This window comes from Pinus tabuliformis, chromosome J (assembly GCF_031772625.1).
Source record: "Pinus tabuliformis cultivar Carrire ecotype Pingquan chromosome J, CPIR1, whole genome shotgun sequence".
Classification (NCBI taxonomy): domain Eukaryota; kingdom Viridiplantae; phylum Streptophyta; class Pinopsida; order Pinales; family Pinaceae; genus Pinus; species Pinus tabuliformis.
This window is the reverse complement of record NC_142295.1, coordinates 156,583,722-156,611,120: the sequence shown is the minus strand read 5'-3', so window position 1 is coordinate 156,611,120 and position 27,399 is coordinate 156,583,722. Positions and strand designations below refer to the sequence as shown.

At 34.1% G+C, this 27,399-nt stretch overlaps 1 pseudogene; it reads right to left on the bottom strand.

Moving 5' to 3' along the window:
* Positions 1-758: 758 nt before the first annotated feature.
* Positions 759-22,286, bottom strand: LOC149226104 (cationic amino acid transporter 9, chloroplastic-like; annotated as a pseudogene).
* Positions 22,287-27,399: the final 5,113 nt, after the last annotated feature.

Sequence of the window (27,399 nt, the reverse complement as noted above, 5' to 3'; positions counted from 1 at the left end):
TATTTTCCTACCATGTTAGTATCATGCCAAACATTCCTTTATCTTTTTCTAGCAATTAAAACAATTGTGCTCAGTTGACAAGGAATTTATATGAGCATGGTTCATTTCTGTAATCAGAGAAAGTTTTGTCAAGTGTAAATCATTTCAGATTTCATGTGGTTGTAACACAATATCAGTAATATAGTATGTATTCATGCATATTTGCATCTTAAGCAGACTATTAACTCATAGTTTAATAATCATTAGATCAATACTTCATTCTTAAATCATTTATCTTGGGTGATTTACTATTGCCCTTTTTATGTTTCAACAACTTAACCACTCTGCACTATACTTTACCAACGTGATCATTATGTCAATCATGTTCTTTTCTTTTGCAGATTACTCCCCTTTTATAGGCATTGGGGTAGCCACATCTTTAAGGTTGTTGTACAATGATTTCTATATAAATTTCCTAATGAACCAAGACCAATATCGGAATTCATCATGAGTTGCAAGATAATTCCAACAATCCATTAAACTCAAGACTCTTTCATGCCATTGATGCTTGACATCTATCATCAACCAAATGATAACTACAATATTGTTACAAGGCTATAATACTGTACCCCATGTGCTTACATGGAAGATTCATATGCCTCATTATTATGTGTAGATTTTAGCATGATTCTTTCCACAACATGTTTATCTTGATGACCATTCAACCAGGCTTATGATAACAATATACCAACTATCCATGAAAATACATGAGTATCATGTCAATGTACCAACTGACAAATGTGAGAAAGTGCTTTGACATTAAACAAAGTTGCCATTATTCCAGCAACAGAGCCCACCCAGACTTGTGCATGAATCAGGGTGTGATTTTTTTTTTTTTGGGTGAATCTTTGCAAAAAAAATGATGGTAATAAACCATCCCGTCCAAGACCAAGGTACAGTCGTGACTGAACATATAATCCAACTAGAAGTGTGGTAGTGAGACCAGCAACAACACCCACACTGATAAGGACGACAATGAATTTTAGGCCCTTGGCAGAAAATGCTTCAACCAAAGGTGCATCTCCACCTAATGATTTGTATGGCACCATGCCTATTATCACTAAGCAAACACCAATGTACAAAGCTACACAAGCAAGTAGGCTGACCATTATGCCTATTGGCAAGTCCCTCTGAAGGAAAATATTCAAATCAATACAACAGATGATTAGATAAAATTTCATGAATGTATTGTAGAGTAAAACGCTGAAAGAATATCACAATTAATGAAGCAATGTTGTTTGTAGCCAATTATATGATCTCCAGCAAAACCACAAGTGAATCTAGACAAATTTGACTGAACTAATTGTATGGTCCTTCACTGCAGAACAATCTAATTATATAGTTACACACAGAAGTGCTTGGAAAAAGCATACATTTGTGATACCTTTGGTTTTCTACATTCTTCAGCAGAATTAGCGACTGCATCAAATCCAACATAGGAAAAAAAAACACCATTGTTGCACCTAGAACGACTTCTTTGAATCCATTTGGAGTAAAAGGATTTCAATTTGACACATCCACTTCAAAATCGCCACTAATAATTACCAGCAGAACAGTCGCAATCTTTATCACAGTCATGATGCCATTCACAATGGATGATTGTTTAGTCAATTTAGTGTCCTAAATTGCTTGCATAAATTATCAACTGAGGTTTGTAAGTTGATGAAGTGTAGTGCACTATATGTGCTTAGTTAACCCTTCTTACTTCGTTGTTTTGTATTTTTATATTGTTTTGGGGGTTTCTATTCTTTGATTCCTAATGATGTACAAGCTGAACTATGAGAAACTGAATCTAAACTTCCTAATGGTAAACCAAGAGCTAAAACTAGTCAAAATCTAATTTAAAGGAACGAAAAACAGAGTATCTATCCTATCTTGTCATTAACCCTAAGTCATGAATATAATTCTTCAAATTAAAAAGTGAATTTGTAATGCATGTTGAAATAAATACAGAAAATGAAATCAACTGAAATAATTCTAGTTACTCTAACCTTCAATTTTGAAAGATAACCTTCTTGAGATGGAATACAAGCAACTTTCTGTACTTTATGATCTAGAGAAATAAATGAAAACATGCATAAGGTAATTGATTGATTTCAACCATTGTGTGAAGTGAATGTTTAACCATTTAGTTTAGGATGAGTATCAACTTGAAATGGTGATCAAAAACATTCATTAACGTAATGTATTGACAATTTGAACTAGAAAATAAATAACAAAACAGTGAGTAAACTAGTCAACAATGTATTCTCATTACTTCAACCTTACTCTGTTTAGAAACAAAATCGTTTCCTTTCATGAAATGTGTTGGAGAAAAAATACTACACAATTCAATTTTAACATTATGCTATTGATCAAAACTAAAAGAAATCAAACAAAAAGAAATCAACCTAAGTTAGAAATACCGCTAAAAACAAATGGTGAAATTAAAACTAAACAGAAAACGAATGGAAAGAAAACCTCCTTTAGTGCAAGGGCCCTCTGCAACTGACTGGGTTGAGCTACTAACTAATTGTAAATGCTCTTTTTAAATGATCATTGGTCAACACACGATTTTATATTATAGACAGGAACGAAGTCCAAAAATACAGAGCTGAAAGTCTGAACTTAATACATCAAATTATTTGAACCCCTCTCAGTTCTGTACAACCAGTATTTAAAAGGAAATAATCATAACTGTCTTTGAGGAAAACTAGCTACAGGTGGCCTATACGTATTACAACAGGACTACGTAAACGTCTGATCAGCTACAAGTGACTTGAATTCGAGCAAGATGTTTGCAATAGAACTGTTAACATAGGTGGCTGATCCGAGTTAATGCTGCAACAGAACTGCTGGATTTATTGATTAACCACGAAAGAGTAGACGAAGAGTCCTATTGCTTCCGGATATCATATGTTTGACTCCACCTTTGACTACAATATTGAGCTTGCTTTCTTATCAATCTGGGTTGAGTGACTAGGATAGAATCCATGTGGAGACGATTCTAAAGATGCCCATGTGGCCGGTTTCTTCATTTGACACCTAGAACCTACCAGACCATGGAAGTAGCTACGGAATACCTAGTTAGCTGCAGAATAGGTTGCGTTTTGTAGCTAATTTGAAAAAAATTATTCAAATAGCAAAAACATAAAACTATAACATGTCAATCATTTAATGCCCTCCTTAAGACAAAACCTATCAGTTATCATTGATGGGGATATGTAATCTTATGGAAAAGCAAGGGAAAGAAGTGAAAAAAGTTATCAAGGAGAGGGTAATTCTGAGGTTCAACATACCTCCACTGCAAAATCATTGCATGTCCTCATGCAATTTTCCAAAAATGTGAATTCTTCTTTCCTATTTCATTTGCTCAGACACTTCTACTAGTACATCTAATTTTCTTCTTTTGCTCTTCTTTGAAGTGACTACCATTCTGGGTTTCTTCATAAGAAGACTGTATTTAAGGTTGATGATTGTTTTGTTCAAGCTTCTATTCTTCCTCTTCAACTTCCTATTCTTCTTATACCATATCCCTAGATGCAGAATTGTATTATCATGAATAGCTTTATCCAATTTATTTTTTTCCCTCAAGGTTTCATTTTCTTTCTTGATATGTCTGTTCAATATCTCTAACTCATAGATTTCATGTTTGAGAGAGTCAATTAAAGGTTCTTGTGGATTGATAAAGGATTAAGCATCCATTGAGGCATTTTTCTTCTCCAGTGATTCTATATAATCATGTATTTGTTGCTGCACTAGGTCTATGCCTGGAGATCTTCTGCTGGGGCTGCCTTCGAAATACTATTCAGGAGAATTTTGAAGACTGTGTGCAGATGGAACATTATCAGGAGATGGTACTGGGGTTTCTTCTTCTAAATTTATGAACGCCGTTTGTCTAGTCAATTTAACGTCTTAAATTGCTCTACATAAATTATCAATCCAGGTATTGTAAACTGATGAACTGTGGTGTACCATATGTGCTTAATTAACCTTTTTCTTACTTCGTTGTTTTATAGTTTTTATCTTGTTTTGGGGTTTTGTTGTTGTTTATCTCCTAAAGTGTCTAATGCAAATGGAAATCCTATTCTAAGGTCTCAAGAATACTTTGAAAGGTCAAGTATGGATGTAGATTTTAAGACAAGGTTTATGTCCCTTATGGTAACTTCCAAAACCTAGCACTTCAAAAGCTCTCAAAGCATGTTATTGATAAAATTAATACTTGAACAAGAATGTAAATATGTAGCTACTTAAATCAAACAAAAGATGAAATATTGATCATGAAATCACTGTCTCTGCTGCCCATCTAATTACAGAAATAAAATCTAAATTATTGCACTCAAACAAACGAAAAATTGCAGACTAACAAAAGCAAGATCAATTTACTTCACTTATACTTCGATAGCTCGCCAAGTAGCTTTTCCAGGTTAAGCCATGGCTCCGGAGATAACGTTAATAACATGAAGAATTGATATCTAAATTACCTACTTGCAAATGAAAGTGAAATCAGGTCACTTCACTTATAATATGATAGCTCCCCAATTAGCATTTCGGGGTTAAGCCATGGCACTGGAGATAACGTCAATAACATGAAGAACTTGATATCTAAATTACCTACTTGCAAATGAAAGTAAAATCAAGTCACTTCACTTATAATCCGATAGCTCACCAAGTAGTTTTTCGGAGTTAAGCCATGGCTCTGGAGATAACGCCAATAACATGAAGAACCTGATATCTAATTGTAGAGATGAAAGTAAAATCAAATCACTTCACTCATAATCCGATAGCTCGCCAAGTAGCTTTTCGGGGTTAAGCCATGGCTTTGGAGATAACGTCAAATGTCATGAAGAATTTGATATCTAAACTAACTAACAACAGCAAATAAATAAGACTGAAATCAAAGCATAACTGAAATTGAAAAGCTAAAAAAAAATAAAGTCAGCAGAGAGGCCAATCTCATGTCACTATTTGATGCAAAAACATGTAAAGAAAAACTAATCTACAATCAATTGGTTGAACACACTTGCATGAATTAAAATTGCATGAATGGAAAATCTAAACTATCAAACTTGAAAGCAATAAAATGACATACATGAATGAAATCAAAGCAAAATTACAAAATAAAATCTACTCTACCTTACATTCTAATGTACTCCATAACATCTACTTCACATCTCCTTCCATGTTGAGAACATCAAAGTTTTATTCAAATTCTTCAAAATTACAAAGTACAACAAAGCTCTCCGAAGCTTTCCAAATCCATCAAGGAAGAACTACAAACTCCAAGCTAAAGAACTAAAAGCCAAGCTAAGCTAAGACTAACAAGCTAACGAATGAAGGAGAGAGATCTCCTATTTATACAAAAAGATAAGAAGCCATCTCATTAATGAGAGTCCATGAATCTCTCCTTCTACCTCTAGAGTCCTAATCAAAAGAGGAACTGATAAGACACATGGCTTCTTAGAGTTTCAATACAATTAGGAGATGTGACACATATCCTCATGATCCCATGATTCTTTCCACTCAAATTCGAATTTGGCTTTAGAGTGCCACATAAAGGTATTCTAGAAGCCTCCTTTTAACCTACACATCTCAACAACCTCAACCCACTTGTTAGGCATAAGCATATGCAAATTATTTTCTAATTTTTACCACAAATTCACTTAAAAAGGATAAGAATTAATAAAGTTTGGAAAAACATAAATATGGCCCAATGATAATGAAAGTGGGATGAATGTGGTGACATAGTAGTGAAATGGAGGTGATATAATGGACATAATAGTGAAAGTGTAATGGAAATGAATGACATTTTCAATACCCAACATACCCCCCAACTGAAGTTATTGCATGTCCTCATGCAATATATATTACATTAACTCTTTTGATCCTTGAGCTTTGGCTTAACTTTGTATGATATCATTTGATAACTTCATATTTTTGCAAAGTGTTTTACTTGAATTACAACATGGTTGGTTCTTGTGTTACAACCAAATTTTTTTTTGTTGCATTCTATTTTGATCTTTGAACTTTTCATAATGATATTTTAATTATTGTTGCAAAGTATATCTTTATTGGATTGCATGATGGTTGGTTCTTGTGTGACAACCATGATTTTGTTTGTATCCAATTTATCCTTTAAGCACTTTTTGAAAAGCCATTGTATGCTCATAATAACAATGTAATAGTTAATATACGTTGGAAGTATGTGGGCTCCTGAGTATGATATAGACATGGCAAGATATGAAGATGAATGTATTCCCCCCCAACTGATGGTATTGGCAATTTTATGAAATGAGGAAGAGAAATGTTTTTCCAACAATTATCATTCTAGCTTTTTATGGAATTCTATGGTCAAAAAGTTAAAAAATGACGTACCTTAACTTACCCTTTGAAATGGATGAGTTGTATGTGTGGTGGCTGCAAAATTCTGATCATATTCTTCTTCAAGTGGCTGAATAAGAAGAGTCATGGATAAAGAGTTAAGATGACTTTTTATTGCTTCTACTAAAACTTGTTGAATCTGCTCCAAAATGCTAAAAATAATAGTCTTCATGTCTTCAAAACTCATTGGCAAAATTCCTACTATGTGAAAAGATGTTCTGATGTCGAACATAGCAGGTAATTGTTGACTTAGTGGCCATTGATGGATGCCACTAGTCAACACGAGAACTCTCACCATTGACGACAATGAGAGTCAAGATGCGCAAACACATCTTGCTAGGTATGAATAATTTTGCCAATGTCAAGTCACCTAGAAGATTTGATGAACAAGGGACATTAATGTATTCCCATTGTTTGTTAGCATGAGAACTTGTCATTAAGGCATGCAAGCCTCAAGGTGTCTTTACAAGGAACTTAGACTCAATGGACTATGGAATCAATAATTTGCATTGAAGCAGGGCTTATTTTCGAAATGAAAATGACAAGAAATGGAAGATGAAAATGGAAGATGGCAATGGAGAGTAGAAATAGCAATGGGCAATAAGCATGTGAATGAGCCTCTTGCTTTTATTTGTGGGTTATGAATGGACAAAAAGAGATGGAAAGTGTATGTGAATGTAAATGGAAAATATGAAGTGAAATGAAGTGAATGGTTTATTATGAGGTATGGATATGATGGAGACAATAGTATCTGAAAGTTTTTCAAGTGTTTGGATTTGATTTTGCATCAGCGTATTTCCTCTTTGTTGCTGATCATCCTCTTATGAAACAAATTGGTCTCTTAGAGAGACACCATTCTCTTGTAGTCATTTGTCCTTCCTCCTGGAACCTGCAAAAAAAACTAATACTTCTTCTGCAATGGAATGTAAGATTATCAAAGGAGAGAGGTGATCAATCTCTCTAGTTATGATATTTACACACAAAACTAAGAATTTGTATTAATGAAACAAGTTCTCAAAGGAAAAATCAAAAGAATTTATACATGTTTTGGAATTAGTGCCTCAAGTTGATTGTTGCTTCTTTTTAGCAATTTATTTCATTATTTACCATTTCAAACTATAATGATGGATTTCTCATTGTGTAGATCTTGTTGAGATCTTTCCAACGATACTTGAATCATCAAAATCTGATTTTATATGAGAAAGTTAGGCTGATTTGAACAATGAGGTTTTTCAGTTGCGGAATTGGAGAACAGCTGCGGAATTGGACTTTAGCTGCCGAATGTGCACAGTTTTTGTAGCTAAAAATCTTGAATAAAAAGCTAGCCATTCATCTTTCATCATCAGTCCAAAATTAATCAATACCTTCAAAAAAGTGAGCAAATAACTTATTCATTTCATTGATTCAAAATTATTATTTTTTTTTCTTGACATGCGGCGACTTAGTGTGGCGACTTAATGATAACACACACTTTGACTTTCCTTTGACCGGGGTCTTTTTCATCAACTTGGATCAATGAATAGGACACCATCCATGTACTGACATTTTCCAAGCTACCCATGTGGTTTGTTTTGTCTCTTGAAACCTATAACCTATAGAAGTATGAAAATGGTTGCGGAATTGCCAGTTAGTTGCGGAATCAGGCTGCATTCCATAGCTAAAAGACAGCCAACCATCAGTTTTCTGATTTAAGTTATTGGAAAAGAGATTTTATGCAGCCAAGTACCAAGGAAAAAGAGCCTAAGATCACAACTGGTGCACAAGACCAATTATTCATGAGCTTATTTGCTATTTTTCAAAAAAAAAAAAAAAAAATCTTCACTGTCTGCCTGAAAAATAAAATTTTTGTAAATGGTATATGAAGCAAAACAGTTTTAATGATGAAAATATATTAGAGTAATGGAAATGTATGATCTCTTCAATGGCTTTGTTGACTCCCTCGGGCTCTGTCAATGAGACCCATTCTTTTTTTCACTGTGTAAATACCTCTGTAAATGATGGTTATCTGAAAACAAAATGGTTATATAGACAATGGAAGAAGACTTGGGAGAGAGAATTGATGGGTATGGAACTGGGGAAACGATGAGTATGAGGTTGCGTTAAGAAGGGTTTACGAAGTAAGAAGATTCGTATGAAAGGAAATGGATGAAGGTTGTAAAGCTTGGTGTATAGACAGACTGCGTGGAGGCATAGTATTCCTCATGAACAGAACTGCGAGACTGAATGGAGTCCGAGTGGTTTGAGTTCATAAAAAGAAACTATGGAAGACATGTTTAAAACTCTTAAAGGTTCCAGCTCTTTCTTTAGAAGACGTGTTGCCAGTAGATGTGAAAAGCTTCAAAGAAGAGTCATATTCAATTGGGATACGTCTCACTGTAATTAACCGTTAAAACAACTTGAAGTGCGAGTTTATTAAAGATGGAAAGTGTGTAATCAGGTTTTATATGCCAGCACACAGTTGATTCCAAAATTGGAATTCTCTACCCCAAACTGCCGAATTAAATCAAACTATCAGTTTATTGATTGAAAATCCATTTTTTCCTCTCGCGGCCTGCAAAAATGGGCTTTAAATAACCAAGGAGATCTCCCAAACCACTTCAAATTCCTTAAAACAGTTTCTAGGTTATCTAATTGACCCTATTCCCAAAAAAACCCATGTTTTATTTTTTCCAAATTCGTCTCCGTTTGGCCAGATCGTGCATTCAAAGTTTGACGTTTTTCTCTGTTTTGCGTTTTTGTGGATTACTGTGTTTGAATTTTTTTTATTTGCAGGTTCATGAGCGTCTTGGAAAATTCTTGGAGCAGTATTATGAGCAACTATAGTGAAAAACCTATCACATGGAGCTTTGCATTGATTTTATGCGCTCAGAGATAACAACTGTCCGTCAGACTTTTCCTAAATAACACACCCTTTTTTTTTTATCTGCTGAGTTTGCATTTTATAATCTGAAACTGTGTGTTTTTTTTTCTCTCTGCTCTATTAACTATCCACATAGAAATACCAGATTGAAAAAAAAAAAAAAAGTTTCACTTGTAGTGCAGCTTCACACTCTTTCTCAATTCTAGCCTTTTCATGCTCTAAATACTGACCCTTCCAACTCTCCGAAGAAGGAAATCATGTAGATAAATCTGGAAGAAAAATAACAGTGATTTCTTTGTGGCTTGGCAGACCGCCTTGCACCTTAGCAACAATCTTCCTATTAGTTTTGTTTAGCAATTTCTGTAATCCATTGAAATCTCTCCATATGAGTAAGATACATGATCCAGATGAATACAAATGGGTTGCTTACAAAGGACTGAAGATTTTCACTAACATTGGCCTGCTACTGTTGATTGCAAGAGTTAAGCAGACAACTAGAGAAGGATTTTGTAGATTTTTTTTTTTTTAAGGCCACAGTGAAAGCTAGGATTGAAGATAGCCATAGATTGTTTTCCCTTTTTTTTCTTTTGAAATTGTGAAATTTTATAAGAAGGATTAATGATTTTCAATTTCAGGCAGCAAAAGACTTCAAGTAAAAATACTAAAAACAGGACTTTGACTGAGGTCTTAAGCTGATTTTTTATCAATCTAGGCTGGGTGACTAGGATAGGATCCATGTCAGGACAATTCTGGAGATGCCCATGTGATCGATTTCTTCATTGGATGCATGTAACCTACTAAACCTTGAAATTAGCTGCGGAATTAGACTGCATTCCGTAGCTAATTTGTAGAATCTTATTAAAACAGAACACAGTGCTTTGAGGACCACTACAAACCATAACCAGTCAATCTTGGACAGTTGAACCTATCAAAGCAGTTGGGTTTCATTTTTTCTATTTTTTTTCATTTTTTTTATTGAATCAAGTGAAATGATGAAGTTTATTTTGTCTCTTTTTTCTTTTTCTTTTTCTTTTTTTAACAACTCTTTTTCTGATCCTCCAAATCACACAAAGTGCAAGAGGAAAGCATACTCAAGAATTATTAATTTTTTTTAGATGTAAGAAATAAGGTCTCCTAATTACACTTCCCTGGCAACGGTGCCAAAATATCTAGTCAATTTAATGTCTTAAATTGCTCTACATAAATTATCAATCCGGGTATCGTAAACTGATGAAGTGTGGTGCACCATATGTGCTTGGTTAACATTTTTCTTACTTCGTTGTTTTATAGTTTTTATCTTGTTTTGGGGTTTTGTTCTTGTTGATCTCCTAAAGTGTCTAATGCAAATGGAAATCCTATTCTAAGGTCTTAAAAATACTTTTAAAGGTCAAGTATGGATGTAGATTTCAAGACAAGGTTTATGTCCCTTATGGTAACTTCCAAAACTTAGCACTTCAAAAGATCTCAAAACATTCTATTGATAAAATTAATACTTAAACAGGAATATAAATATGCAGCTACTTAAATCAAACAAAAGATGAAATATTGATCATGAAATCACTATCTCTGCTGCCCATCTAATTACAGAAATAAAATATAAATTATTGCACTCAAACAAACCAAAAATTGCAGACTAACGAAAGCAAGATCAATTTACTTCACTTATAATCCGATAGCTCTCCAAGTAGCTTTTCCGGGTTAAGCCATGGCTCCGGAGATAATGTCAATAACATGAAGAATTGATATCTAAATTACCTATTTGCAAATGAAAGTAAAATCAAGTCACTTCACTTATAATCCGATAGCTCGCCAAGTAGCTTTTCGGGGTTAATCCATGGCTCTGGAGATAACGTCAATAACATGAAGAACCTGATATCTAAATTACTGACTTGCAAATGAAAGTAAAATCAAGTCACTTCACTTATAATCCGATAGCTTGCCAAGTAGCTTTTCGGGGTTAAGCCATGGCTCTAGAGATAATGTCAATAACATGAAGAACATGATATCTAATTGCAGAAATGAAAGTAAAATCAAATCACTTCATTCATAATCTGATAGATCGCCAAGTAGCTTTTCGGGGTTAAGCCATGGCTCTGGAGATAACGTCAAATGTCATAAAGAATTTGATATCTAAACTAACTAACAACAGCAAATAAATAAGACTGAAATCAAAGCATAACTGAAATCGAAAAGCTAAAAAAAAACAAAGTCAGCAGAGAGGCCAATCTCATGTCACTATTTGATGCAAAAACATGTAAAGAAAAACTAATCTACAATCAACCGGTTGAACACACTTGCATAAATTAAAATTGCATGAATAGAAAATCTAAACTTAAAAACTTGAAAACAATAAAATGACATACATGAATGAAATCAAAGCAAAATTACAAAATAAAATCTACTCTACCTTACATTTTAATGTGCTCCATAACATCTACTTCACATCTCCTTCCATGTTGAGAACATCAAAGCTTTATTCAAATTCTTCAAAATTACAAAGTACAACAAAGCTCTCCAAAGCTTTCCAAAGCCATCAAGGAAGAACTACAAACTCCAAGCTAAAGAACTAAAAGCCAAGCTAAGCTAAGACTAACAAGCTAACGAATGAAGGAGAGAGATCTCCTATTTATAAAAAAAAATGAGAAACCATCTCATTAATGAGAGTCCATGAATCTCTCCCTCTACCTCTAGAGTCCTAATCAAAAGAGGAACTGATAAGACACATGTATTTTTAGAGTTTCAATACAATTAGGAGATGTGACACATATCCTCATGATCCCATCATTTTTTCCACTCAAATTCGAATTTGGCCTTAGAGTGCCACATAAAGGTCTTCTAGAAGCCTCCTTTTAACCTACACATCTCAACAATCTCAATCCACTTGTTAGGTATAAGCATATGCATATTATTTTCTAATTTTTAACTACAAATTCACTTAAAAAGGCTAAGAATTAATAAAGTTTGGAAAAACATAAATGTGGCCCAATGATAATGAAAATGGGATGAATGTGGTGACATAGTAGCGAAATGGAGGTGATATAATGGACATAATAGTGAAAGTGTAATGGAAATGAATGATATTTTTAAGACCCAACACCGTTCCTTTTGATGATACCTTCTTTACCATACCTCAGAGTCTAGAGCGCCTTCTAAGTTATAGAGGGCTTACATTCTCCTCCTTTGTACCCTTTTTCTCCTTTCTTATATTTTCTTTTCTCTTGATTTGTTTCCTAATCTCTGTCAATTCTTCAGAGATTAATTTTTCAACATCTTGTTGTAATGAATATTCAGGTTTGTTTCCAGTAGTTTCACCAGCTTTCTTTTTCATCTTCCCTTTTTGTTTGATTTGTTCTCTGATCTCTATCAATTTTTCAGAGACTAGTTCTTCATCATTTTTCTACGTTGAGGACTCAGGTTTGCTTTGTATGGTTATAACGGTTTTCTTTCTCCTACTCCTTCTAACATTACCCTCTTCAGGTGACTCTAGTGCCTCCTGGAAATAGTTTCTTATCAGGAAATTTAAGTATCTCCTATTCTTTTCAAATGAAACTCAACCAATATCTTTACCAACCCATGATGGTACATGGTTGTGTCTATGAATTCTATTTTCTTCTGTACATTTGAAGCGATCTTTCTTAAACTATTTAGCAGGAAGAAAGGGAGATTGATTTCTCCATTTTCTAGAAAGTTCATCAATAACCGTATATGGTAGACATACATGCACCCGAATATCCCCTCACAGGTAATGAATTTTTGTAATATCAAAAGCATGCTTCTCCATTTACTTTTAAGTGCTGAAATAGGAATTCCTTTTCTAAACATAGAGATATCCATACATGGGTTCCTGAGGATTACTTTCCATGATTCACTGTGGAATTCCTTGTTTTTGAACCATCTTTCACCATGTCTTGGTAGTTCTGTAGCCTCTGTTATGTAGGATTCTGTTACTGCAAAATTAATGCCTCCAATTTCTACTTTTGTACCATCAAATGATCTAGCAAAAGATTTTGTGATCTCTTTGTGGAAACCATCAAATTTTTCAATGAAGTTGAGCCATCCAGCCTTTTGCAGCATTTCCTTGAGTTGTGGGTATCCCTCAATATACTTTTCTCCTACTGGCTCTGTCCTGACAATGAGTCCTATGGCTTCTATTTCGCAAAATTTATTAACCTTCAGAATTACTCTCCTAGTCTATGGAATGGATTGACTGCGAGTATGGTGAAAAGAACTATGGGTTTGCGTGGAATAAGTATATGGTGATGGTTTGGAGAGACGTGGATAAGTTTGTCACATCGTAGCCATGACCGTTAACAAATGGAGTTATTAGGGACTGTTTAGGTATAGAGTATGGAGAGTGTAGTAGAGATGTGGTATGATGAAGTTATTATGGACCGTTTGGTACTGAGTATGGAAGATGTAGCGAAGATGTGGTATGATGAAGTGGCAGTGAAATCAAATGAAAACTCATTAAGGAGACATACGATTATTCATATTATACATGCTTTATGTTTTTAACTTGTTGTTTGAAATAATTTTTGAATTTTACCTTTAGAACTTAACCTTTTGCTTAATAACTCTTTTGGTGTTGATCCGCGTAGGTACCTTTAGCATGTTTGGTTTCCAAAACTTGATTCTTCAATTTCCTACATTCATTATTTATTTGTGAGTTGTACCATCGTGCCAGAGCTTATAAATAAGTTGTAGCTGCAGAATGTGAAAAGAAGGAAAAGTGAAGTATGGCTATGGAATATGAGTGTAAAAATGAAATGGAAATGGGTTATGACAGTGAGATGGAATGAGATATAAAATAAAATGGGAAATAGGGTGAAATGAAGTAAAACTGTAAAATAAAATGTAAATGAAATATGACAGTGAGATGAAATGGAACTGTAAAATAAAATGAAAACGGAATGAGATGGAATGAGACTATGAATTTGCAGACTCTAAACTACAAATTACTGTAGCTTTTTGTCACTAATTATTACAGAAAGGAAATGGAAAATATAGGATGTCAAAAATCTCTGATTTTCACCCTGTATTTTCTGTATAATTATGCCAATCAATGATTAGTTTTCAAACTCATACAATTTTTATTTTTTATTTTTTTTCATTTTTTCAAGGAAAAATAAAGGTTAAGTTAGTGGAGAAGAAGGATTCTTCTTCACTAGCTTCATTTTAGAGTTATATATCTTCAACCGATGACCATTCACAAGAAGAGGTATTTTGCTTCCATCTATTGTCCTTATCCTTACTGCTCCGTTATTAAAGACTTATTCAATCTCGTATTGCCCAAGCCAATGAGTCTGAAACTTCCCTTGAAAATCTTTGAATTTTGGATCGAACAAAAGTGTCCAATCTCTTGCTTGAAACTTCTTCTCCTTGATATATTTATCATACCATTTAGCCCTTTGCTGTTGGACTATACTGGTTCTTTGAACTGCATCTTGCCTGATTTCATCAAGCTCATTGAGTTGCTCCAATCTATGTTTTTGTGCCTCTGATAAATCCAGTCCCAATTGGACTACCATCTTGAAGGTTTTGATTTGAAACTCTATAGGGAACAGGACTTGTTTCCCATAAACAAGTTCATAGGGTGTGTGTCCCGTTGTATTCCTCCATGTAGTTCTATAAGCCCATAAGGCTTCAGGAAGCCTTTCTGCCAAATCTCTTCTACGTAGATGCACAGTCTTAGTGAGAATTCCTTCAATCATCTTATTTGTAGATTCAACTTGACCATTTGCTTGTGGATGATAGGGGGTAGATTTCCTATATTTGATTTTGTAATCTTCCACAAGACTTTTCACCATTTTAGATGTAAATTGAGATCCTTGATCTGTCACAATTTTTCTTGGAACACCAAAACGAGTGAAGATGTCCTCAAAAAGAAAATTAACTACAGATTTTTCATTGGCAAAAAGTAATGCCTTAGCCTTTACCCATTTAGTGACATAATTAGTGCATACCAATATATACTTCTTTTTCTTAGATGGGGGATTAATTAGTCCAACAAAATCTAAGGCCCATTTTTCAAAAGGTTCAATGAGTACTTGAATTTATAGTGGCATTTCATTTGTAGGAGCAGGTTTTCCTACCCTTTGGTAGCCGTCACACCTCTTGACATATTCTTTGGCATCTTTGAAGATGGATGGCCAATAATATCCTAAAAAATGGATTTTATAGTTTTCCTCTTGTCAGCAAAGTATCCACCACATGGTTCATCATGACATGCCTTAAGAATATCAGGCATTTCATCTTCCCTAACACATCTTCTGATCATGAGATCTGGACCTGTTTTATACAATTCATTAGTGATCCATGAGTATCTTGCACTCATTTGAATGATTTTTCTTTTCTCTCTAGAAAACAAATGTGAAGGCAATTTCCCTGTGACTAAGTAATTGGCAGTATCTACAAACCAAGGGGTCTGAGTAGTCACTGCAAAAAGATATTCATCAAGAAACTTATCTTCAACTGAGTGCCATCTTTGATATTTTGAATTCTAAACAAGAAATCGGCAACTGTGTTTTGTTTTCCAGGTCTATCTAGCACAGTAATATTGAATTCTTGCAAGAGTAATAGCCATCTTGTAACTTTGCCATTAGTAATAGGTTTATTCATTAAGTATCTAATTGCAGAGTGATCTATATGAACAAAGGTTTCATAGCCTTTTATATAATGTCTGAACTTATTGATGGCATGAACAACAGCTAAAAATTCTTTTTCAGTTACAGTATAATTTAACTCGGTGGGAGTCAAATTCTTACTTGTATAGTAGATGGCATAGGGAATCAAGTCTTTTTGTCCTAATACAGCTCCTAGAGCTGTATCTAAAGCATCTATTGAAATGTGAAAAGGTAGTTTCCAATTTAGACCTCTCAAGATGGGTGCTTCAGAAATTCTTGCTTTTAAAGTTTCAAATGCTAACTAGCAATCAGGATTCCAATTGAACTCACAATCCTTGGTGAGTAATTTGAAAAGTGGGGATGCTATTTTAGTGAAATTTTCTATAAATCGTCTATAGTATCCTATAAATCCTAGAAAACTTCTAACATCCTTTTGACAATTTGGAATTGATAATTTAGAGATGACTTCAACTCTAGATTTATCAACTTTAATTCCATCTCCTCAAATGTGATGTCCTAAAAAATCCCTTCTGTAAACATCATAAAACATTTTTCATGGCTTAGTGAAAGGTTTGCTTCCTTACATCTTTTAAGAACTTTTTCCAAATTTTCTAAAGCTTCTTCAAATGTATTCCCATAGACTGTAAAGTCATCCATATATACCTCTACACAATCATGTATTAGATCAGGAAAAAAAAATCCTAGTACTGCTCTTTGGAATGTTGCAGATACATTACATAATCCAAAAGGAAGTACTCGGTAGGCATAGGTTCCCCAAGGACAAGTAAATGTGGTTTTATATTGATCTTCAGGTGCCACCTGAATCTAATTATAATCACTAAAACCATCCAAGAATAAGAAATACTTCTTACCTGCTAATGTATCTAACACTTGATCTATAAAGGGTAAACGAAAATGATCTTTAAGGGTAGATTTATTCAATTCTCGATAATCAATGCATACCCTCCATTTACGATTCTTTTTAGGCACAATCACTAAAGGGGAAACCCATTGGTTGTCTGAAATTGGGTAAATTAAGTTTACATTCAGCAATTTTTGCAGCTCTTCTTTCACAATTTCCCTAAGATTTGGATTCATCCTTCTTTGAGGTTGTCTGATAGGTTTACAATTTTCCTCAATGTAGATGTGATGTATACAAGTCTTAGGACTAATTCCTTTCATGTCAGTATATTCCCATGCATATGCAGCAGAATGTTGTTGTAATGTTTTGATTAGCTTTTCTTGTATTAATTTCTCCAAGTTATTGTTTATGTTCAATGTTCTCCCTGGAAATATTTCAATTGTAGAGCTACCAAATTCTTCCATAGAATAAAGAGACATCTGCCTAGATGACAAATATTCAATATTGGATTTTTCTTGGAATTGATCATGTTCATATTTTGGAGATGATTCAAAATTTTCCATTGTATTCAAGATTTGACTATCTTCACTAATATCTGAAATAGTAAAGAGAGGATGAATGTCATTTTCATCATCAATCCATTTTTTGTCATCTATTTCTGTGATTGTTCTTGCTGGAGGATATAGAGTGAATTTCTTTGTTGAATTCCCATAAAAAATATACATGTCACCAGATCTACATCTAATGAAAGCATCAGTTGTGGCCAGCCAAGATCTTCCTAATATAAGTGGATGTCCTCCTAGATTGTTCTTGGGGGTTAAGATCATAAAATCAACAGGGTATTCCCAAGAATCTAAGGACACTGAAATGTCTTCTAACACACCATATGGTTTGATTATAGATCTATCTGCTAATTGCAGTAATGTAGGTGTGTAAAGAAGATTAGGAAGCTTGAGTTGTTCCATGATTTGTTTGCTCGTGATGTTTATATCTGCTCGTAAATCAATCAATGTATTCGGAATTTCAACTCCATTGATATGTGTTTTCACAATTGGACTTCCTGGATCCACATATTTTGTTATGGAATTTTTTCCCATCATTATGTCTACTATTTTTCCTACCAGGTGAATTCTTTTTGTTTCTTTTGCTTTTCTTCCTGGCTTCTTTATGCTCAACTCCTTTATTGTTTTAGCTGGAATTGGAATCTCCTTAATAGCTTATAACAAAGGGATTTTGATACAAACATTTTTCAATTCATCTAGAAAATCATAATTAGGAAACATAATCTGCTTTTCTACCCTTCTATCAACTTGTAATCTTTCAAGAAAAAGAGGTGCAGAAGTAGATATTGGTTGCTCAATGATAAGAGTTGAGTTCATTAGTTCTTTCTGTTTTTCATTTTCAGTATTTTGGTTTTGGAGATATGTTCTTTCAAAACTTTTATTGGGTTGTAGAGAATCTTCCTCAGAATTGTCTTGTTCCTGAATAACTACAGAAGGATTTTCCCTTTCTAATATCCTACCAAATCTTAGTTGAACATCATTGAGATCTAGAGGAGTGATCATATAAGTTGGAAATTGTTGTCCTTCCACCATGTAAGTATTCTGAGGATTTTTATTGTTTGGGTTTGGTAATGGTTGGGCAGGTAGTTGATTTGGTCTCTGCTGAAATGGTAGTAAGAGTTGAGGATTTTGGTTTTGAAGTTGAGGTTGCTGGTTTTGTTGTGGAATTTGTTGTGGAAATGGTAGTGAAAGTTGAGGGTTTTGATTTTGAAGTTGTGACTTTTGATTTTGTTGTGGAATTTGTGGGGGGGATAATTTGATATGATGGAGGATATTGATAATATTGAGAAAATCTTCCATAAGGATTTTGTATTCCTTGAGCCCAAGGTTGAGATTGAGATTGAGCTTGAGCTTGAGGCCAAGGTTGCTGCCAAGAATTCTAATTTGGTGGGGGGTGAGGATACATTTGATTGTTAAATCCCTAATTTTGTGGCCCCTGCCAAGGTCTTCTAGACACAAAGCAAAGAGATTCTATTGAATTTGGAATATTTTCTTCTTGAAAAACAACCTTAAAACCTGGAATTGAAGGACAACCCTTGGTCTCATGGTTTTCTGAACAAATCACATGTCTCTATGATTTTTGCATCCAAAGGGCATTCTCTTAAAGCGTGTTTTTTTCTGCATTTGGGACAGAAAATAGCTAAAGCATCAGCCTCTATTTTCTGCTTGTTTTGCAACTTAAGGGTGTCTATTTGCTCACTAAGGCTCCCTAGAATATCTGTTCTGAATTCATCAATCATATTCCCAATTTCTACCCTACTCATTAATCCAGTTGCAGACTTATTCACTCTAACAAGAGAAGGATCTCTTGGACCTTTCCTAGTTTTGGATTTTCATCTTGAGAGATGAACACATAATTCTCCTATGTCACTTAATGGGAGTTGAGAGATATTTCCCTTCCCCATCATGTTAAGGATATCTATCCACTCATCTCTAATGGCTTTTAATAAAAGAGTTTTGAAGGTATCTTCATCTAAATTATCCATCTTTGCTCTTTTCAAGTTATAGTTGAATCTCTCAATTAAATCCTCTAAATTTTCATCATCTCTTTGCATCATTTTGAACACTTCATCCTTGTGATTGGTAGGCATGAAATAATCCAAATACCTATCCAAAAACACTTTCTTCATGTCATTCCATGTTCTAATGGACTGAGTGACCAACCCCATGAACCACTTCAAAGCAGCTCCTTTCGATGTTGAAGGAAACAACTTAAGTTTTTTAGAGTCTTCTAAGTAATCATAGGTTCTGCACAAGACTTCAAATTCAAATAAAAATGTTTCAGGATCCTCACTTTTTAATCCATCGAAATTTGGGAGGACGGAAGGTGAGATATTTTTCATTGTGGCATTTGTTTCTTCGTCAACTATAGGGAATCCAAAAGAATTATCTATTTCCCTATTTCCTCTGCCTCCTCCATTATTTCCTCTACCTCTTCCTCTACCCCCTCCTCCAAACAGTGTCAATTCTCCATCCTCTCCTTCTTCTGCCATAAAATTTTCTTCAGAGTCAGTATAAGGTTCAACCTGCAAGGTTAATTTCTCTTCCTCTGGTTCCTCTATTAATGGTATGTGGGAGAGAGGTTCTACTTCTTCTTCCTCACTAGGTATTCTTAATTATTCAACTAAAATATGCTCCCCTGTGGAGGTGAAAAAGGCTACTCCTTCTGTTGGAGATCCAAGATTTTCCTCCTCTAGGACTACCTCAGTAGATGAAGTAGGAGATCCTCTTGATTGAAATTTTGACCTTAGAACTTCAGGAGTTCTATGGCTAGGAGTATGAGCTTGATATGGAGGTGTATCTCTTCTTATTCTTTGTGGAGTAGGTGGTGTTGTAGGAATTGAACTCCTGCCTCTAGCTATAAATCTACCCCTAGAGTCTCTTTCTCTATGCATATCATTTTTTTTGTTTGAATGTAAGAGATAAGGTTACCTAATTACACTTCCCCCGCAACGCACCAAAATGTTTAGTCAATTTAGTGTCCCAACCGAGGTTTGTAAGCTGATTAAGTGTAGTGCACTATATGTGCTTAGTTAACCCTTCTTACTTCATTGTTTTGTATTTATATATTGTTTTGGGGGTTTCTGTTCTTTGATTCGTAATGATGTACAATCTGAACTATGAGAAACTGAATCTAAACTTCCTAATGGTAAACCAAGAGCTAAAACTAGTCAAAATCTAATTTAAAGGAAGGAAAAACAAAGCATCTGTCCTATCTTGTCATTAACCCTAAGTCATGAATCTAATTCTTCAAATTAAAAGGTGAAGTTGTAATGCATGTTGAAATAAATACAGAGAATGAAATCACTAAAGTACTTCTAGTTACTCTAACCTTCAATTTTGAAATATAACCTTCTTGAGATGGAATACAAGAAACTTTCTGTACTTTATGATCTAGAGAACTAAATGAAAACATGCAGAAGGTAACTGATTGATTTCAACCATTGTGTGAAGTGAATGTTTAACCATTTAGTTTAGGATAAGTATCAACTTGAAATGGTGATAAAAAACATTCATTAACGCAGTGTATTGACAATCTGAACTAAAAAATAAATAACAAAATAGTGAGTAAACTAGTCAACAATGCATTCTCATTACTTTAACCTTACTCTATTTAGAAACAAAATCGCTTCCTTTCATGAAATGTGTTGGAGAAACAAGACTGCACAATTGAGTTTTGACATTATGCTATTGATCAAAACTAAAATAAATCAACCTAAGTTAGGAATACTGCTAAAAACAAATGGTGAAATTAAAACTAAACATAAAACGAATGGAAAGAAAACCTCCTTCAGTGCAGGGGCCCTCTGCAACTGACTGGGTTGAGCTGCTAACTAATTGAAAATGCTCTTTTTAAACGATCATTGGTCAACACACAATTTTATATTATAGACAGGAACAAAGTCCAAAAATACAAAGCTGAAAGTCTGAACTTAATACATTAAATTCTTCGAACCCCTCTCGGTTCTGTACAACCAGTATTTAAAAGGAAATAATCATAACTGTCTTTGAGGAAAACTAGCTACAGGTGGCCTATACATATTACAACAAGACTACGTAAATGTCTGATCAGCTACAGGTGACTTGAATTCGAGCGAGATGTTTGCAACAGAACCGTTAACACAGGTGGCTGATCTGAGTTAATGCTGCAATAGAACTGTTGGATTTATTGATTAACCACGAAAGAATAGATGAAGATTCCTATTGCTTCCGGGTATCATATGTTTGACTCCACCTTTGACTATAATCTTGAGCTTGCTTTCTTATCGATCTGGGCTGAGTGACTAGGATAGAATCCATGTGGAGACGATTCTAGAGATACCCATGTGACCGTTTTCTTCATTTGACACATGGAACCTGCCAAACCATGGAAGTAGCTATGAAATACACAGTTAGCTGCAGAATAGGTTGCGTTATGTAGCTAATTTGCAAAAATTTATTCAAATAGCAAAAACATAAAAATATAACATGTCAATCATTTAATTCCCTCCTTAAGACAAAACCTATCAATTATCATTGATGGGGATCTGTAATCTTATGGAAAAGCAAGGGAAAGAAGTGAGAAAAGCTATCAAGGAGAGGGTAATTCCGAGGTTCAACAACGACTCTCTTACACCTTGATACAGCACAAGGGTTAAAACTATCAGCAATATTGGAGCCAAAACATTGATTGAAAAAAAGCCCCCAAAAAGCTCCATGCCACTAGAACCAAGCCATTTAGGTAGATGATTCTTTATAAAAGGGAAGAGTTCCAAAACTGTCACCAAATAACCTACCAAGCTACGTGTTATGCTAGCAGCACCCATATGATAGTCAAGCGTCAGTTGACCAAAAATGAGAAATGTAGTTAGCTCATTGGAAGTTGAATATGAAAATATATATGCTCCTCCAACAAGTGCAGGAAAACACGATGAGAGTTCTGCCTAGCACAAGGCATTAAGCACACAAGTTTCTCCAGCTATTATGAAACTAATTGTCATTATCTTGACAATATATGCCCATTTACGTTAATGTTAATAATGTATCTGTATATGGTTTCTTATCCATAATCATGTTTATTTACAACAAGGCGTATTATGGAATATAATTTTGTATTCATAACTTAGTTATTAAAACCTTTCATATGACGGTAAGGATTATTACATTCCTGTTGACTTTATCTTTTCCAACTAACTTACCACACACATTCAAACCATTTATGCTACAAGGTTGAAAAATGATATGTGTATTGGTGTGTATAACATACCTTGTGTGCAAGTATGCATAGAGACATTGGATAGATGTCCAGCCAGGGCAACCGATACCATTTGTAACGAACCTCTTGATCCTACCTAGGAAACCCGCCCCTAGGCTCTAAAAATTTAATTTTTCTACTTCGTTTCAATACGGATTTTCCCCTTAACATAGGTCATATGTTCCTTTAAAATTTCCTGACCATTTATTTCTTCTACAACTATACTTATCGACATATTATTAGATTCCTTATGACCAACATGACGTTGCTGATCTTAACCATAATTAGAGGCATTATCACCTAAATTGATCTACATGCCCCATGGTCTCAATGAAAGCATTATCATTACTTTACTCATACATCCTCTTTAAGCATAATGATATAAATTTGTGGAAGGAAAATAGACCTAACATGTAATAACCCACAGCGTTTGTTAAGTAGTTTCCACCACCATCATGTAATAACTTAGTTCTAATGTAGTTAATTTAACCATGCACTAGAATCACCTAACCTTAGAGCATGTTATATTAAATTAAAATGGTGACTAGGTTTAGATTAAATAGCTATGAACATACCATAAACAGGTTAGTGTAAGTAGATCTATCCCATTAACTCTACTTATGGATGTAATAGCATAACATATGTAAGGATGAAACCATTGACATAATTACATATAACACTACCAACATAACTTATGTAATATGAATATAGAAATCATTATCCAGATAGCACATAAGTTAGAAGTAATACATATCCACTATCCCATCCAGTTCAATATATTATACTCCTCTACTAATTTAACTTGAAACACATTAAAAAGCCATAAATGTCATATGCATAAATTGCAATTCTTTCCATACCAACATATAACGCAACATCTATATAACTAAAACAAATAATAAGGATATAAAGGGTAAGATACCGACATAAAAAACATCCCGCGCATGTGCATCCAACTAAAAACTCACTTGGAGAGCAGAGCACCACCACCCAACCATGAATCACCTCTGATTCCCCCTAAGCCGAGGTTCTTGCCAAGGATCAACTGTCCTCAATTTATCAATGCACTGGGTATTTAATACCCTCTTCCATGATTTATTTTCCATTCATGGCATCCCACTTTTATGGTTTTTTCCATTTGGCTGGGTCTTTTCCGGAAAACCTCATATTTATCTCCCATGAGGCTTTTCCTCATAAAAGTTTGCCTTTATCTCCCGCAAATATTTTAAGTTCTATGGATCTTTATCTCCCATCCATCTGATGGATCTCCAATCCATCCAAGTTTATTTAGAATCACATCTAGAAGCTTTATCATGAAAGATTCATCTCTATCCCATTCCTCAATGGGATTTGGAAAGAATCTCCTCTCTCTTGGTGCTCCACCTTCCAAGTGATCTATTTTATTAATTTTAATAGCACATTTTATTTTCATATACACATCACACCTAGCTTTACTCAGCTTAGGTTTAGAATAGTTTAACCCACAAAGGAGGGTATCACACCTAGCTTTCCTCAACTTAGGTTCACAATAATTTAGCACAGAAGGGAGGGTATCACACCTAGCTTTAACTCAGCTTCGATTTACAATAATTTAGCACAAAAGGGAGGGGTGTTACATACTTCCCCCCTTGAACTTTACACCATCCTCGGTGTATCACTGCATCATGTCCTTGTTCATAGATAGTTGGTTTCTGAATCCACAGCTTTCATGGCTCTTCCATCTGATGCAATTTTTTCTAATGTACATCGGTCCCAAGGAGTGCTCCTCTTCCATAGCTACATTGGTCACAAGGAGTGCTCCTCTTCCATAATTACACCAGTCTCAATGAGTGCTCTCCTTTCATAGATACCTGTAACATTGTTCTCAAACCATTTGTGAGAATTTATAGATAGAGAATTTTAACTATGATAATATCATAATATGTTACTTAATATTACTAAAGAAGTTATTGCTTATCATTTATTTTATCTGAAGAATGCATGTTCTCTGCTTGCATTCTTCCAAGCCTTTATGTTCTTGTTGAACACCTACTTCTTGCAATCTCTTTGCATACAACACATCAATTAGCATATTTTCCACATCAATATGCCTGCAAGGTCATAACAAATTAGTTCACATAACAATATATATTCATCGTAATCGTAAGTATGCCAAATTGCCATTAACCATGGTTACTTATACTAATCTTAATTTCCTTCTTTTGGGTAACCTCCAAGTCAGTTTCCCTAGCCAAACATCTATCCAATGTCTCTATGCATACCTGCACACAAGGTATGTTATACACACCAATACACATACCATTTTTCAACCTTGTAGCATATGTAGTCATATGGTCCCATATGTACTATTGTACATACTCCATCTGTGGTACAATCCATAATACCATCCTCATGGTATCACCTACATGACATAAACTTTATCCACATGTTTTTCCACTGTGTTAGTATCATACCAAACATTCCTTTATCTTTAAGTGTGCTCAGTTTACGAGGAATTTTTATGATCATGGATCATCTATATAATTAAGAAAGTTTTATGTCACGTGTAAATCAATTCCAGATTTCATGCGGTTTTAACACAATATCAGTAGCATAGTATTGTATTCATGCATGTTCATCTTAATCATACCTTCTGCTTCATATTCTAAGCAGACTATTAACTCATAGTTTTTTTTTTTGGTAAGTTTAATAATTCTCAGATCATACTTCATTCTTAATAATTTATCTCGTATGATTTACTATTGCCCTTTTTATGCTTCAACAACTTGTTGATCATGCATAATTTATGGTATATAAAATCTCCTTTCCCCTTCATTAGCTATGCATGAAAGTGTTACTACTTTCAATCCTGCACCCTTTTAGTTGTACGTACTTATGATCTTAGGGTATTTATATGTTAGCTTCCCCTCTTTATCATTAAATCCCCCTTAACTAAAAGATCAATTATTCTTTTTATGAATTCCTCGATGGATCATGCAACATTTCTTATGTTGTTATGTTGTTCATACACATTATTAATGCAATCCAACATAGGAATCTCCCAAAATTGCTTGGTACTAAGTATGTATTTCAATTGGTATGACATAGGTCTATTTAAATAGATTGTTGGATACCATTTAATTGACCCACTGATCCATAACATACAATTTGTGCTTCTTATTAATTACCATCTTTTTTTTTGTATTATTATACTCAAGTATACTTATAAGTCCCACTATGCATATCCAATGAAAGATGCATATGTCATGGTATATAATAACCTATTTAAGTTAGGTTCCCTTAATCACACATTCTTCCAACCGAAGCACAAATCACATTCTAAATGTATTGTGTATAGATGCATAATTCAAGGATTAAATTAAAAGGCAATTTGTACAATTACGTAGTCTTATACTATAGCATATCCTCATTATATCAATAGTATTTCATGGAACCCTTTACCATGGTATAATACTTAGGGTGGAACCCTCTTATTTCCCACCCAAACTCTCATGAGGTATATAATTTCCCTTTGGATTTTTACTTAAGAACATGTTACCTTACCAAGGTTTAACTTTTTCTTCCTTATTTAGGTGGGATAATTATACCAATCATAATTTGTTTTTATAACCTAATGCCCATAGTTTAATCTTTGACCAGAATTAATTACTACCTATTCTCTAATAAGCATGGTAATTTCTTTTCTGGTTTATCATGGTCTAATTTTATGAGAAAGTGTGATGAAGGCAACATATGTAAGTGTGCTACGTAAGTAATAATATTTTTCTTCCATATGCATTAATTGTTATTGAACTTACCCCAAATTTAGCAGCATTATTATTGGTTCTACCAACCATCAATCCTTGCACAACACAACTATGGCCAATATCCAAGCAACAAACCACAACAATAACTTTGCACTACATTACTAATAAAATCATTAGGTCCACCACGTTCTTTCCTTCTGCAGAACATACTCCCCCTTAATAGACATTGGGGTGCCTAATCAGCTTCATGGTTGGTGTATCATGACTTCCACTCTCTTTCAACATGTAAGAGATCATAAGCTTGATTAACGAATTCAGGACCAATACAAGAATTCATCAAGAAGTGCTTGCATGGAATATTCATATTACTCATTACTATGCATGGATATTAAGCATGATTCTCTTCAAAACATGTGTATATGAATGACTACTAAGCTAGACTATGGTACCACATACAAAACAATTCATGACAATGCATGGGTATATGCATCTTAACATAATGATACAACCATGGACTTTCGCTATTACATAGTCCTACTTTCAAGTAGTAAGGATTTTATTTAACCATGCATCTCTACAGTAATTGTACCATTCATGATTTGTCCTTATTCACTAATCCCTATTTAAATTTGTACCTATTGGAATAATCAATTTTGTTTCTTTCCAATAGTTTTCCACACGTCTCTTCAACCAGTACCTCTTATAGATGTCATTTTTTGGGTAGAATTTGTGTTAGAGGTTTAACTAGAACCTTTCTAATCCCTCCTCATTATTCCTTTAAAACATAATATCAATTTTACTCAATTTTTTTTTTGTACATCTAGTTGTTATCATACATATATAGGTGTTTTACCTTCACTTCCGAAACAATAATCTCCACATACTCAAGACTAATTTGGAGAATTTCACAAAAAAATCAACCCAACACAATAAAAAATAATTGGAGGAAAAGAGAAGAAGAAAAAAAAAATATTCTCCTCATATAACGGAATCATTATATATAGGGTTTAACTCTTCTACATAATTCCAAATGAGAAATTATTATCATAATCTCATGCAAACTATTTTTTTTATCCATGTAGTTTTTCCAAGTTTGCCAAAAAGTTTCAATTT